Here is a 12,135-nt window from a genome sequence, read left to right on the forward strand (position 1 = left end):
TTCCCCATCCTCACCTTACAGCTGCTGGACTCATTTGTTAGGCAGCTGTGTTTGCTAAAGCAGGAAAAAACCATCAGTGAAGAGAATAGTTTCCTGTTGGTTTTGTGCAAGCTGCCCTGGGAAGACTCCATTGTGGCTGGGAGCTTGTGAGAACAAGTTAGGATCCATATTTTCAGTGGAACCTATCCACTTGAAATCAGAGGGGAAAAGTCAAATGCTATTACATCCATTGGAAATTGCTAGCAGCACACAGACCCTTTTACTCAGAGCAGGTGACAGCAATCCATCCATCTGAGCCCTGCTGTGCAGTTTCAAATCCAGAAAAAATCCTGAAGATGGTGAAAGGAGGCTGTGTAAACAACTGGTCACCTTCCCATTCAAGCATTATTATGCTTCCAGACTTGTAATTTCAGGCATCTCTCAATGTCAAAAAGCCTCTTGTATTATTTGGGTTTATTATACCTTTAGCCTGAGTGCTGAAAGTTTTTTTTTTCTTTCCACTAGCAGCCTTGTACAAACATAAGGAAATAGCCAGAAGGTCTCTATAAGAAAAGTTAGTTCGTTGCTCAGTCTTCTGGCTACTCTAAATTAGGAATGATTTGCCCCAGGTTGTTTTAAGAGAAAAATATTCATGATAGATATTCATGATCTTCAGAGTGACAGTTTCCATCTCAGTTTTTAGAGGGCATTTCTGTGATTGAAAGGACAGTTCTGCATTTGTTCTGCCCCTTTTTGTTTTTCTGTACCTGCTACCTGATGGAATATATTATACCAGGTGGTTTTTTTGTTTGTTTGTTTTGTTTGACTTGTTTGTTTGTTTGAGTTGCGATTTTTTTGTTTGGTTGGTTTTGGTTTCAGTATTTTGTGTGTGTGTGTTTATTTCCTGCTTTCTTTAAAAGCAAATCCCTGTTGTGCCAATGTTACATGGTCTATGAGAACTTAATAGCAATAGGCCAAAACTACTCTGTATACTCTAATTGAAGTATACTCTACTGGCTTTCTTGCTTAGGTGAAGAAACAACTTTCTGTTGAATTTATGCTCTGCAACTCAAATGAAAACCTGCACAAGGTGATAAATGCACACATATTTCTTCTAGCACTGCAGTGTATTGTTGAGGGCTAGACTTCACCCAGCCTTTAGTGTGTGACATGGGCAGGGAATGGGGAATCAAAATGTGTGCTGCCCACAGCTCACTCCTAAGCAGAGCCTGGCAGCACTGCAGCTGTCTGGGATGTCTTCTGGCTTTAAGGGATTAAAGACAGGTAAGGCCATGCCCTGCTTTTCTTTCACACAATCAGCAGGAGGTGAATCATTCAGTGTGTTTTCAGAAGCAGTAGGATGTGATGGGATACTTTGAAGCCATCCTTCCCATAGACAGTGTGAAGTGTTTACCTGCTCAGGGCCAAGCCTGGGACCCATTTTGTGGTCATCTGTCCCCCAGGTTTATGCTACAGAAAACATACCTTTTGACTGCAGGATCTTCTCTTATTTCAAATAGAATGTAACATCACTAAATGGACTAGAAGCCTAAAACAAGCTGTGATTGCTCTTAACACTAAAAAATGTTTAAGGTGCTTGCGATAGCTCCAGCAGGGCTATGGTCACCTTAGATGAAAAGAACATGCCCAGACACACAGGTGCTTTGTAGCTTTTATTAGACACAGAGTTCAAGGCTGAATGCTTTCACCTACCAGATGATACCCAGCATAACTGTGTTCCTGTAAGGCCGCTGTTGCTTTTAAAAGAATTTGGGGTTTTTTTTCTGTGGTGGCCTCTAAACCTTAAAGCTCAGCTGTGGCACTTGATTCAAAGTGCTGCCTAAGTTTGCAAGTGAGTCCATGGAAATCAACTGACCCTGCAGAGCAAAGTGCATTTAACAGAGAAAAAGGAAGCGTGATCCAGGCTTTCATCAAATGCTGCTCATGTGGAACATGGGCTGGGCTGTGTTTGTCTTTGTTTCACGTAACTGCCACTGACACCAGTAGAATTTCCAGGCACAGACCAGCTGGGTTATGAAACCTGAGCTCCAAATACACAGTGAAGTCCGAGGTTATTAGATGACCCATGTTGCAGACAGAATACAAGTTCAGTGTAAAATATTTATTGCTCCAGATTATCGTTGTAAGAGTAATAAAATGAAGCCATATTTGTAGGCTTCACAGTGATATATTTTTATGAGCTGAGAGCTGCTGCTTGTGTAAATTCAATAGAGAAGCTGTTTGGACTTGTTTCAAATTTCTGTAGCTACAGGGGAAGAACATTTATTCCTTATTTCACTTGTTAAAAACAATGAAAAGCAAATCTTTTATCTGTTTACTAGAAAATGCAGCTTTAATGAAACTCACTACTTTTCTGAGTCTGGTTCTTTGACTTCTCTAGAGATGCACCCAGGTTGCCTAGACATTGAGGGAGAGGACTGACACCAATTATTTGTGGGTCCCTTTCAAAGGTACAGATGAAAACTGTTTACATAGATTCAGCTGAAATACTAACCCAAATGGTGTAGTCAAATGAGAGTATTTCAGCTGAAAACTGTTTTTTCTGGAGGTTGAAGGAAACAAAATAGTTTGTGAAATTCTACCTAGACGTTCCTGGTTTCTGGGATTGATTTTTTTCCCTAGGTTCTCAGGATCCTGGGGGCTGGCTGCATTTGTGGGGTCCCTAAATTATCCTGGCATCCCTGGTTGCAAGAGTCTCTCTCCATTAGGCAGGAATCCAGCCCTCAGAATTGTTAAAGGCTGAATGGTAGTTGGTAGAAACCTCGTTTGGGAATATCAAAATCATCACAAAAATGAAGTGACCCTTGTCTGCCTAATCTTCAGCAGTCTGCCTTTCATGGGTCTGTCCTGACTGAAAGGCAGCCACACTGGACTGGGTGAAAGAGCTTTTATTATATGCTTAGGGCTAATGTCATTCAGGGTTCCTTTATGGAACTTTGGGAAAGGAACCCAAACCCACAACTGCTTCATGCTCACTCTCTTAGGGTAACACTTCATCTTTTTGGCCTAATTCAGGCATTGCTCTGATTCTGACTGGAACCAATTTCAATATGGTTAAAGTTTTTAGAGGTGGTAATGCCCTCAAGTTGTGCACTGGCTGTATAAGAAAGCTGTTCCTGGGATCCTTGAATCTGGAGATGTCCCTGCATTCCTAGAAAAGCCAAACAAATGAGCCAGTTGTGTTCTCTCAGTGACAGAAAAGAAGGCTGATCCCAACTTCATCATTAAAAATAAAATATGACATGTTTGAATTTTCTTTTTATTAAATTACTAATTTAAAATAGTCTTATTGATTAAATAGGAAAAAAAAGAATATATAAAACCCATTTAGTACAAGAATAACCTGCAGCTTTTCCTGAAAAGTATCTTCCTCCCCTGCCATTGTCATTGCTTCTCTGTCCATCATATGTCTCAGTTTGATAATTATAGCAAAAGGGGGAAAATTAATATTAATTCAAGGAATTCAGTGGGGAATTTTTTATTAAATTAATATTAATTCAAGGAATTTTTTCTACAAAAAGGTTTTCAAAGGAAAAATGGCTTGTTTTGTATCTCACTCTGTATTTTCTTCCTTCCAATTTACTCTCCCTCAGTGGCAGAGATGTAAGATATATTGCATTGAATGTAAGAGAGGTTTCTCAAATAGCTGTTTGTCTATGAAGAGTAACCAGGTTGCTCCAAGAGAGTGTTTCATAAGATATGGCAGATTTAAAATTCAGATGCCTTTTGAGGCTCTGGTGTCTTTGTGTATGCACCTTGAAACCTTTCATTCCACCAGCTGTTCTTCCATTACAGACAAGGTAGAAGCATCTCAGTTCACCCAGTTCAGGAGAAGAAGTCACCAGTGGCACAGACTCACCATGAGCCTTCCTCAGCAGCTACCAGAAAATAAAGGTATCTATGTCTGACTAATGTAAATTTTATACCTCTTAACACAGTTATAGACCTACAGTTTGAAAAATTCCATACTAGACTAATTGTTTAATCTGCCTTTTATTTCAGTTTTCCACTCAAAGTAACTAATTTTGTCCTTACATTGCAGCAGAACCATAGTAAAGGAAGGGTGACAAATGAGGTAAACATACTCATGTTGTGAATTGCTGCTTCTGTTACCATTTCCCCTGAAGAGGAGGGGCTGAATTTCAGAGCTGTGGAATGAGCAGGAGGCAGCACAGCTCAGAGATGCTGGAAGGAGAAAACACAAGAAGAATGTGGGCATCAGGGGTGCTGAGAGACCAATACTTTTAGCAGAGGTAGGCCTTGAGTTATCCAAATCTTGCTATGATCCAAATTGTAGTTTTGAGAATACAAGCTTCCACCTTGTTCTAATTCATCCTTCTAATCCCAAAATGGGTTGATGAAGGGGACTATGTAATAAAGAAAATTACAATTTTATTTATCAGTCATCTTTCTACAAATAATTTGGGTCTGGAACACCATCATTAACATGAATTCCTATGTAGATCATAGGACAGTTCAGGTTGAGAGGAATCTCACATAATCTAGTGCAGCCTGCCCAAAGCCAGAGCTTCCTCAACTTCCCCATTCTTCACTAATTCTTGCAGGTTTTTTAGTTTGCATACAAGTATTTAGTCAGTGTAGATCTCTTGGGCAAACTGGGCTATGTCTACCTCAACTTATTTGGAATACTATCACCTCCCTGATTTCTGTGATTTCCTTTCCATTGACATTTTTTCAGGTACAGTGGCTTCTCAGCTGTAGCTTGACCTATTGCTTTACTAAAGGATCCCCATTTCCTATCGTCCTTTATTATAGCAACCATTTCGGTCACTCTATCCCATTAGTCTCTTTCATAAATCCCTGTTTGGATTTTTTTCAGCAGAAAAGTATTTTATACTTTAAATGATCATTGTTAAGACTGCTAAATTTTTACCCACAGAGCTAAAACCTACTTCCATTTCCCACTCAAAGTCTGAGATTTTACAAAAAAAAAAAAAGGATTTAATTACATACTTCTGAGAAGAATATATTCTAGTATTTACAATTTCTAGGTTGCTGTTTCTGTCCATGTGGCCTGGTATGTAGTGTAGTGTATTTCATTATTAAAATGTGCCTGGCTAATATATACATATGTAAATAATTGTACATATAAATGTTTATATTTTATGTAAATGGCCATGTACTAGAAAGACATTTTTTTTACAGTAAAAAAATCTAGTTTTGTTTTTTTGTATATTTGTTTGAAAAGTTGTGGGAAAAGAAACATCCTGTTTGTGAGCACCAGCTCACACAATCTTTGTTCTAAATCAAATTAACACAAAAGTAAGCAGAAATGAGCTGGAGTTAATTAAAATGTACTTTTAAGCAGTCTCACTATAAAAGCTAAAAATCCCCAAACCCTATTAATGAGGTGCAACTTGATTAGAAAGTTGCTTTAAACCCCTTGCCTGTTTTCAGTTCTCTGGGAGAGCAGCAGAAAGAATTGTTGAGTACCATTGTGCAGAACTCATTAATAAAGGAGTGCTAATGCACATTTGCCACCCTGGTAAGCTGTGTCTTATATAAGTCTGATTCAACTAGACAAATGACCTGTTTTTAAAAGGAGATGGAAACATTTGCAGTAAAACTGTGCTGTCAGATGTGCAGAGGGTGTATAGCTCCTACAGAAAAGACATTTATTCAAATTCTTTAGACACAGAAGGTCAAACAAGCCTAGTTAAAAGTCAAGAAAATAAAATCAGCATTTGTGCCTAAATCCTTGTCTCAGTGCATAGGTTAAATACCTGTTCTCTTGGGATGTCAGTGGTCTCTGGGCAGCATTGCTCAGTCAGGCCTGGAGTGGTGCAGCAGTAATCTGTGGTGACTACACAGCTGCTGTGCAGAGAGGGTGATCTGGTAGCTCAGGTGTGTGCCAGTTCTAGTTCTAGTGGAATTCAGCTCCTTAGAAATAAGTGCCTTTGTTATGAAATAACATAGAGGATAAACAGTGCCAGAGAAGAATAACAGGAGATAAAAAGCACCAGAGAAGATTCTGTATTTTTCTTGGCAGGGTGAATAGTCTCCCAGTACACATCTTTCAACACTGTCTTTGATAATAGAGGAAGAAACCAATTTAATGCATTAGTGATACCTGTAGACTTTAAAACATGCAAATATCTTGCAAATAGCATTGATAATTTATTCAAGCTTTTTATTCAAGCAGTTGCTTTACAGAATTTTTTTTCAACTTGACTACCAGTGTAACATAATGGAACAACCTACAGCCTGGTTCTGGTCTTTTTTTCCAATGTAGTTCATCGACTGCAGTGAAATTATTTCCAACTTGCTCCACCAAGCCAAGATTTTCAAATGCAGATTTAAGAAACAGTTTTCCTTCTTATTTGTCACAAAATCATAGAATGCTTGAATTCAGAAGGCCCCTCTGGAGGTCACCTGGTCCACATGCCCTCCTCAAGCAGAGCCACTTACAGACAGCTTCCCAGGACTGTGTCCATACAACTTTTGAGTATCTGCAAAGATGGAGACTCCCCAGCCTCTCTGGGCAACCTGTTCCAGTGCTCAGTCACCCTCACAGTAAAAAGTGTTTCCAGATGTTCAGAGGGAACTTCCTGTGTATCAATTTATCCTGTCACTGGGCACTGCTGGAAAGAACCTGGTTGTTTTCTTTTCACCCTCCCTTCAGGTGTAGTACTTTGACCTGTTGGCATCCCTTAGTAGGTACCTTGTAAGCACTTCCTTGTTTACTTTTAAGAAGAGGCATAGGAAAATGTTTTCAGCCATTTTGTGCTCAGTTTATGTTTTGCATCTACTGTCTTCCTCATGCTGAAATGTTGCTTGTATATCACATCTTTAAACAATGCTGAGGAGAGCCAGAATTTCAGGTTTTGTTGAGTCATGCCACATCTAAGGAAGAGCAAAGGAAGTATTTTCTTATAACTTTCTGAAAAATGGAAAAATGACAAAGAAAAATAATGCAGTCCCTTTCTTCTATAAATAGCTACCAATCCTCCCATTTTCCATATTACACCCACACTGCAGAGGAGATACCCAATATGTGATCTTCACATTTGTGGGGTTCTCCTTCAACTCCAGGCTCAAATATACTCATTCAGTTATGCAAGTTCATGACTGTATGAAATCAAACAATTTAATATACCTTATTAGAATACCTTCAGAAATTGTGCTTAGGTAGATTGGATCCAAACAGAAGATGTCACCTTTTTCACTCTTATGGTTGCTTATGTTGGACAAGTTGAGCTGATTGCATGCCAGAGGATGAGGAGTGCTCCACCCACTTGTGGCTGTAGGCAGGCCCCCCAAAAGAGTGCAATGTGTTTTTTACCTGTGCACAAAGTGATATTCTCAGCTGCCTAAAAGATCCAGGCAATACAGCTTTGGGCATGTGGTGCAAGAGGAAAAGGAGTAGTTCAGCTCCAGTGCTCAAAGCAGAACAAAACTAATGTGAAACACATTTCAATGATCTCATTTATTGTCTGTGCCTCCTTAATTAGAATCAAGGAATGATGATGACCAGCTAGCACTTAAATCTGTTTTTCTGAACTGATGATTCTTCAGTGAAGAGATATTCTTTTTCAGCTGTCTGTATTTGGCTTAGAGCTCTCCATCCCTATTTCCCAAGTTCCCAGTTCCTGTGCATTACTTTGAATACTAGTGGAAAAGCTTTCTGTGGTTTCTGCTAGTACCTGTATGAATGTATGCTACTGTTGAGTGATTATGAATTTGACCCAAAGGGAAGTGTCATGTGGCTTTTTAGGAATGCAGCATAAAAATGCAAGTATGTGAAGAGCTACAGTAGACAGTGCAATTTACTGAGAGGAGATGCCACAGAATGTTATGAAGTACTCCAAGCTTAGTTTAATATTTCTTCTGTATTCTCCCACACAGTGTTCAGAACAAGTTAAGTGACATGAAGAATATTACACATTTTTTATAACAGATGGAGGACATCACTTTTATGGTTTTGAACAATTCATTAAAAGTTAGTTTCTGTTAAGATTCACCATGCTGTGATTTTTCTCACATCTTTTCTGTCTAGTCCATGCTGATCCTAATCTAAGTAAGGGACTGAGGGAGTCCTCTCAGTGGTCCACCAGCTGATGTCTAAACCACCGTCTCTTCAGCAGAGAAATAAGCAGAATTTGCAGAAGGAACATAAATTGTGCTCCCTCTGTGCTCAGTGCTGCCATTGATGCATGAAGGAGGAGACAGTCCACATCCATTCAGGGGCTGCAGAAATGTGATTTCATCCTCAACATTTCCCACATTATTGGACAGATTTGGCCATAATGGGTTAGTGCACATGTTTTTTAGACAATGAGAGTGGTCTCTGGAAGGACTTACCAAGGCTCTTTCAGGATTAGGAAGGACGGTTTGGTGCATGACAAGCTGGAGCACCACAGGATATGTGTGCCAGTCCAGGCAGTTTGTTTCTGCCTGGTCTCTTCCATTCAACCCTCTCCCTCCAGGGACTTGTCACTTTTCCCTGTGTAACCAGTCCTTTCTGCTATATCACCAGTTGTGTATCCACAGCATGGTCAGAATGTTGTGCTGTGTACTTGGCATGACTTCTGCATGTTCACCCATGTAATGCTGGGTGCCTCAAGGCCCTTTACATGCCCTGCTACATGAGTGGGGACAGCTCTGCTTCAGGATAGTGGAATGTGTGCTTTTGCAGAGAAACGAGAGGTGCACAAAAGCAGACACTGTTCACATGACTTTGCATGTGCCTGCAGACTGATGGGGACAGTGTGAGGCACCTGCAGTTTGGTCACAGGGTGGTGCACACAGGGATGAGCCACAGTGTAAAGGAGTTGCACACCTTCATGACAGGTTTATTAGCATGAAAAGTTGGATACCCATGTTCTAGGTCACTCATGACATCTAATCTCCATGTTAGGGCATTCATGTGGTAACAATCCTTTCCTTGAAGAGTTGTCTGAGACTAGAGATACAACTGATGAAGAAGTGTTGTGATTTAGGACCAAAATGGCTATTCAGAAACTAAATGGATTGGATGCAAAAACACTTTTATCACAGATGTAAGCCATTTTGCAAATTATGTGACTTGCCTGCCCCATGGGAAAGACAATGCAAAGGAGGAGTCAGGAAGGAGTCAAAGCAGAGGTTCCAGCTGTGCACATGGTCATGGGGCAGAACCATGAGGTCCCTTTCCATTCTTCAGTAGCTTTGAACATGAAACCTTATAGCACAGGGTAGAGAAAATTTTGGTCAGCCTCAACACCCAATAAGTCTCTGGTGCTGGTGCTTGCAATCAGCCCATCTCAAAGGCTTTCCACAAACACACAGTCACAATGCTTGACACATATTTTACACTCAATGTACTCATCTGTTTCTAGAACTAAGTTACTCCATTATCCTATGGGATTAACTAAAGTTCATATGCTAACTGTGTTTGAAGTGTACCCTATTCCAATTGCCACAAGGAGCAACTTTTTAGGCTTGACTTATTTTGTGCTGAGTTTGGTGAATTGCTTCATTGTCAGATCCAAAGAAACGGTGCCAAAATCTAATGCCCCTTAATACTTGCATTAAAACTCAGCTGTGGTATGTCTGCAAATGTTTCCCAGTTTATTATTTTTCTAATATATGATCTTACACATGCACCAGACATATTTGTAGCGCTATAAAGAAATACTGCTGGACAACTTGATTCAATTTACTCACTGATTTTATTTTCCTTGGACTTCAGTGGTATTTAGTTGTGTCTCTGCTGATCAGCTTGATGTTTAGCTCCATGCAGTGCTGTATTTTATCTTGGCTCCAAATATGTTCTCAAATTAACATGATGGTACAGATGGATTCTTGTCTCAGAGCCATATGATTGATTTCGTCTCTGATATTCTGCTCCATCAACATGCAAGGAATTAGTCCTGACATCAAAGGGCAATCTGTTTACGTTGGAAGTGCAAAATATTGCGCTAAGCAATGCAAAACAGATTAAAAAAGAGAATGGCACTGCCACTGCTTTTTTGAAACAAAACACAAACTTATTAGGAAAGCCATACACTCCCTTCTCTAAAGCAATTATCTTAAATGCTGAGAACATAAGAACATCTGTAATGAGTCAAACTGAAGGTCTGTTTGGACTGCTGTGCATGTACACTAGTGGCCAATTTAGGATGCTAGAGATATGAATGGGGCAAGCAGATGGTGATTTACTTCTCCTCTTGCAGCTTTTCCAAGACAAAAATTCTAGAGGATTTCCAGGAAGTGGACCAGCAATAATTATGGTAAATTTTCATGGGTTATAATTTCTCAACCACTCAGAACAGATTTTAAAATATTTTAGCAGTAACACATAGTACAAAGCATTACCAAAAATTGCACTAGAACTTATAAATTAATACAGATTTCAGATATATGTTTTCAAATCAGAGAAATTTTGGCGGAAGGAATTGTTATCTTCCATTTTGATTTGGAACATAAATAGTGTTGAATTCATTTTGATTCAGAAGGTTGTCTTTCTTACTAGTCAATGTAAAGGATAAAAATAAATAACTAAACCTAATATAATTCTGACCTTGACACCTGCAGGCAAAAAGGGATTTTTTCACTTTTGAAACAGAAAAGATTTTATTTGATGACATAAATTACTTACACTCTTACAATGCTATTTTTAATATAGTTTCTTTTGATTGATGTAAAATAATTATAATAAAAACATCCCTTGAAAAAATCCCTAACTAAAATGGTGAATGTGAACTAGACTGACAGAGAAAGAATACAGCAATAGGCTGGACAATGCATAATTCCTTTGGGTAATATATAACCCTCTGTCATGCCCATCACTTATTTTGCATTGAAGATCTTCCTTTTGTGTTTTACATTCCTCACAAATAATAAATTATCTGTTTTAGTCAGCTCTTGGTGCTGAGTTGTTGATGAAAATTTTGTTTCAGAAGTAGAAAATGTTGTAAAGGGAAATATTTATTTAGTAGAAACAGTAGAATTAGCTTGACAGGCTGAGAGAGTTGAAGCTGTTCAGCCTTGACAAGAGAAGGTTTTGTGGACACCATTGTAGCACCTTCCAGTATCTGAAAGGGGCCATGAGAGAGCTGCTGAGGAAGATTTTATAAGGGCATGTAGTGATAGCACAAGGGGGAATGGCTTTAAACTGTAAGAGTCTGGGTTCAGATTAGTTATTAGGAAGAAGTTCTTTACTGTGAGGGTGGTGAGGCACTGGCACAGGCTGCCCAGAGAAGCTGTGGATGCTCCATCCCTGGAAATGTTCAAGGCCAGGCTGGATGGAGCTTTGAGAAACCTGCTCTAGTGGAAGGTGTGTCTGTCCATGGCAGGGGGGTTGTAATGAGATAATCTTTAAGGTTCCTTCCAATTCAAAACCTTCCAGGACAAACTGAGTTTCTTTGCATGTATGGGCTCCAGCTTCCTTGAGAAGTTCACTCTGTCTTAGAGCTTTGGGGAAAGTGATTAGAGAGTGTCCAGAGGAGCTCCTTGAGGATGCTGAAGGGCCTTGAGGGGAAGCCTTGTGAGGAGCAGCTGAGGTCACTTGGTCTGTTCAGCCTGGAAAAGAGGAGACTGAGGGGAGATCTCACTGTGGTCTTCAACATCCTCATGGGGGGAAGAGGAGGGGCAGATGCAGATCTCTTCACTCTCCTGACCAGTGACAGGACTCAAGGAAATGGCATGAAGCTGAGTCAGGGGAGGTTTAGTTTGGATATCAGGAAAAGGTTCTTCACCCAGAGGTGGCTGGGCACTGGAACAGCTCCCCAGGGAAATGGTCACAGCACCAAGCTTGACAGAGTTCCAGGAACCTTTGGACAATACTCTTGGGGATCTCCTGAGCAGGAACAGGAGTTAGACTTGATAATCCTAACGGATCTCCTCCAACTCAGCATATTCTATGATTCTCTAACATTTAGAAACTGGTATTTAGTCTAAAAGCAAAAATAAATTACTCTTAAAACCCAGGCTACATAGAAATATATATAGAAATACAAATAATATTGCATTTAGCTGGACTCACATTAGTTGCAGATAGTTTCTGCCAGGATGAATTTCCTCTGAAAAAGGTTTCAGTTTGTGTCCTTGATTTCAAGTGAGGGTCTATAAGGCTTCACCTAAGGAAACATGGCAAACCTTCCCTGGTAAACCATCACTGCATATACCCTGCAG

Source organism: Lichenostomus cassidix, chromosome 4 (genome assembly GCF_008360975.1).
Source record: "Lichenostomus cassidix isolate B80296 chromosome 4, HeHo_3.0, whole genome shotgun sequence".
NCBI lineage: Eukaryota > Metazoa > Chordata > Aves > Passeriformes > Meliphagidae > Lichenostomus > Lichenostomus cassidix.